At 30.3% G+C, this 4,748-nt stretch overlaps 1 long non-coding RNA gene across 1 annotated transcript; it reads left to right on the top strand.

Moving 5' to 3' along the window:
* The first annotated feature begins 344 nt into the window (after positions 1-344).
* Positions 345-4,748, top strand: LOC123702509. Its single transcript, XR_006752885.1, has 4 exons — positions 345-438; positions 534-636; positions 1,030-1,146; positions 4,596-4,748. It is a non-coding gene; the product is annotated as an uncharacterized LOC123702509 (long non-coding RNA).

The following is a 4,748-nucleotide window of genomic DNA, read 5'->3' on the forward strand; positions in this document are numbered from 1 at the left end:
TTATAATATTATCATTTCCACCTGCTACACTAGCGCTATTTCGGCAGAGTTCGAATTTCGAACAATAATTTGCTGTAATTTACAAGAGGACACTTTTTAGTTTTTCGACTAATCAGTAATGTTAATCACCCATAGGTACACGACGATCTTCCTTAAACCATGGGTTCTTATATGAAGGATGTGAAATATGATATTTTATTTATTTATTTATTTATTTCTTCGTAATTATACAGCATTTCAGTAAATAACAATATATCTTATCTATATTTATTATTATTATCTTATTCTTATAGATATTGTATCTAATGAATGTATTTTCTACAATATTACAATATTTTCCAGAGAATGTGGATATTGCATCATTAACTGAAATCCTTCCTACATCAGACCCTATTCACAATCAACCTTCCTCAACAAAATTAGCTGAAATAGTGCCAGGTACTTATATTGATTTTTGTTTTTCAATATTCACAACATTAGATTAACATAATTATGTTTTATAAAATAATTTAGGCTATACTTTTATTTTTCAGATAAGTCTGGTGAAATTGTTACTTACGAGAAAGTACCTATTACTTGTTCCTGATGTGGATAATGAATCAATCGGACATTCTCCTTTGAGGCCAACAGTAACAGGTACTTATATACATTATGAATTCTAATGATATCATGTTGCCGCTCTGGAACATGTGCAAAAATGTGTATAGTTAGATTCAGAATCTAGTTCTATGTCTGGATCTTGCTCTATGAGTGAGACTATTTGCAAATATTTTCAAGGAGTATTGATCTTTGTTAAATGCTGTCAACTATTTTTTATGATGTTTTATTTCATCATATATATGAGAGTGGCTTTATATCACATGTGACATACTAAAATATCACATGTATCATATTATATCACATATTATATTAAAAAAATATAATATCAATTAAACTTTTTTTAAGTTCCCTACTCTTAAGCTTGAGTTAGTTCTACTCTCATCTGGCCTATTTTTTATTAATAACAATAAAATTAAAATTATTTTTTAGGTGAAATTCATACTTCAGAAACAGCATTCCTTCCACCTGAATCATTAAATGAGAGCTGTGTTGGAATTATATCTTCTGAACACAATTATCATCAGCTCCAGAAGAAGCCAATAAAAGGTATAAAAGAGTGCTAGGCACTTTTCTCAGAATTTTTTTGGCTAGCAAAAATTATAACAAAGTTATTGCCTAGAATAGTAACATACCTACCAAAATTTTTTTACAAGTTAGCTGATCATTTGGCCTAACTCAAAGTTTCAAAGTCTGTTTAAAAATGCATAATTTAAACTTTTAATTCTTTTATTGCACGCCTCATAAGCGAAGCGTTGAGGTGGGTACTTAGATTACAAAATAAAAGACAGATGGAGCGCTGCCGAACTAAACCGAATAATTTATCGTCATTTTCAATAAAGCTATGTGTGCTGTCATTTCGCCGCTGCACTGTACGTACATGTTGCTTCTGTGTGCGTGTAATGTTGCCAGATATTGAAAAATTTCCCAAATTTTTCCCCGACTACGGAAAAAAGAGTGTTATGTTTTTCGAGTTTATGGATGTATGTATAATATTTCTTTGACACGCCCTGCAGTATAAACCGTTGGACCAATTTTGAGTTGAGAGGTTTCATTGCAATGATCTGAATTATTATGTTAGTGACGGTAGTGACGTAGGCTATATACATAAATGAGAAGTCAAGTTTTAATTTTTATTTAAATTCTTTTATTACATAAAGTACCTGCCTACTAAAGTTATATATGGACAAAATAATTGTATTCAATTTTTTATTAAATAAATTACTTACATAAAAAAAGTTTCAATATTATAGGTCTACCAGAATCTGATGGCATATTTTTATTTATGAAATAAAAGATTTTCATGTGGCAACTTATTTGACAACTATCAAATTGGTTGTCAAATTATTTGTCTTTTTTGCAGTTGATGAATAATTTTTAGGATTTTGTCTAAAAAATCTTCGAAAATGTCGAAAAAGCCGCTGCGATCACAAGCAAGAGGTGTTGTTTATAATGTGTATAGAAAAACATTCGATGAAGAAGGGTCAAACACATCACAATTTTCAATTTTGAAGATTTTATTGGTAAATTGGACTTACCCGTTTTGATACTTTAAATTAAAAAAAGATTATAATATGTAGGTAACTATAATATTGTTTGTTGATTAGAATATAATTTTATGAAAACTTATTATAGGAGTTTCCAATACGGCTATTCGTCAAGTCCAAGCTGTCCAAGTCAATTTTATAATATTGTGTGTATCTGTTAATACTTTAAAATAAACTTTATTTTATTTTATAAAAAATTATAAGCAGTTTTGATCTACATTATAATTATATCGATATTTTCACATGGCATACCTACTGGTAATGAATATACAAATATAAGTATGTGTAAATAATAATATTATATATTACCTGTATAAAAGTAATATGTATAATTGTATATTTATGTACCTACATCATATTAAGTGGATATCTCATTATTAAGTACAGTATTGTCCACTTATGTAATGTGACTAATGATATTGAGGACAAAATAAAAATAAGCAGTATCAAGATCGTTCAGTCCATTTTCCCCAGGGTTGCACACTCAAAATTTTGATTTCCCTAATTGCCATCAGATTCTGGTTTACCTATAACTATAATAATTATATTATTTTTTATTTTTCATAATATATGAATACGAATAGCGGTAGTTTTTAGTCGAGAATACGGGACATTTTATTTTCATCATAATTTCCATCATGGAGTTCACATAAATTAAATCGCTTGCGAAAACGACTATGACGTTTTTAAGCTTTATAAAAGTAACAAAATAAAGTATTATGCTTATTAAAATAATCTAATAATTATCATGAACCATTAGTGCACTGTGGAGGAAGGAAGGTGGAATTCCTCCATCGAAAAAGGGAGGATCCTCGACCAGTCTACTCGACTGGCCGGCCGTGAAGGCCCCAATGGATGATGTCGGAAAGTTGTATATATAGCTCTGTAGCGAAACATTTCGCTTGCGCGATTCAGAGCGAGGTGTCGCTACAGCACTATACAAATAATCACATTCACGATCGAAAAATCCAACAGCATTACCCTGAAGATCTTTTGACCATTTTACCGTTTTACCAATAAAAATGGTAAATTCATTTTCAAAATACTGGCAACAAACGTTGAAGTTTTGTATTCCTTCATATCTGTAAAATTATTATTCGTATTAAAGAAATAAATCAGCCAAATAATCTACAGAAAACCTATGAAACGATGTTTTATCTTTTGTTTTGTTTTCGGGAACAAATTTTACAGCGTTTTATTATCACAAGACGGCATTTTTTTACTAAAATTGCAAACCCTTTTTGACGTATTGCATGACACTTTATGCGCTATAGCACTGGTGCAGCGACGTATTTGTTTTTGATTTCGTATTTTCTTTGACAAGGGCGACGGGCGGTTGTCATGCTCCATCTGTACTTTATTTTGTAATCTAAGGGTGGGTATTACTGTCATTTCGCGCAAAACATCTGATTTTTCAAACTTAAAATGTCTTTATGTATCAAACATTGCACTTGTAAGATAATACATACACACACATATTAAGAAAAAACACTATTTTTAACATTCATGATATTTTTGATGTCATTTTTGTTATTTAATCTAGTTAAAAAACAGTTTAAAAAAGTACTGTCTTGGACGTCCGTGTGTCTGTATGTGCGGAGGATTTTCTTGTTAACACAATAGCGACCGAAATACTTTACTAATCGAGTCTTTTTTTTTCTCTTACGCTTGAGTATGCTCAGGAATAGAACCCTTTCATTTTTCAGGGTCTGATTCGATGTGGTTTAATTGTTATTAAATAAACAAAAAAAAATATCGACTGTTCTCCATAATTTTAGTATATCTATATATTATATTCTTTATTTTATTTTATTTTTTTTTTTTACATTTATAGTGTACTCAAAATTCACCATTATAAACTCGATTCTTTATACTATAAGCCAAGGTTTAAAAAAATAAGTTGGTAGTCAGTCCCTTAAACCTGCGCAGATTCACATCTAGGTGGGGCCACAAGAAAAATAGCTCAATTATTACGGTACCGCTTTCTTTACTTTTCCAAATGTTTTATTTTATTTCTTTTTTATATTTATAGTGTACTCTTTATAAATAATCAATTTTATTGTAAAGGATGAGATTATGAGGCGTGCACTTTTGGATTTTCCAAACTATTTTAATTTGTGTGAAGCAACATAAACATAATTGCAAATTTCTGAGACTCAAAACTTATCTGTGTATCAGGGCCATTCGAGGTCCCCGTGTCTGTGTTCTCGTCAGGGACGTGCCATCTGTCACTTGTGTAGGTTTGGTAGGTATACATATCAGAGAAATCGGCGTCTAGTGTATTATGTTTCCGTGGCTGATATGCATACAACCCGATGTTCTTGGTTTAACACAGAAAAATTAGCAATGATTGTAATAGTTCAGCATAGCATTCATAGCATTATTTTTGTATGTATTATTATTAGTTTTCGATTTAATTTTTAATATAATTATATGTATTTTGTTTTTCAGTTAAACATCAGCAGTTGGAACCGCCGTCACTCTTGTTGAACCAACTAAATACAACAAGAAGTAAAATTAAGAGTTTGCAGTCAAAGCTGTTAAGATCATTAAAGCAAAACGAAAAGTTTGAATCCAGACTAGCTGATTCTGAAAAAATGTCAA

The sequence above is a fragment of the Colias croceus genome, chromosome 2 (genome assembly GCF_905220415.1).
Source record: "Colias croceus chromosome 2, ilColCroc2.1".
NCBI lineage: Eukaryota > Metazoa > Arthropoda > Insecta > Lepidoptera > Pieridae > Colias > Colias croceus.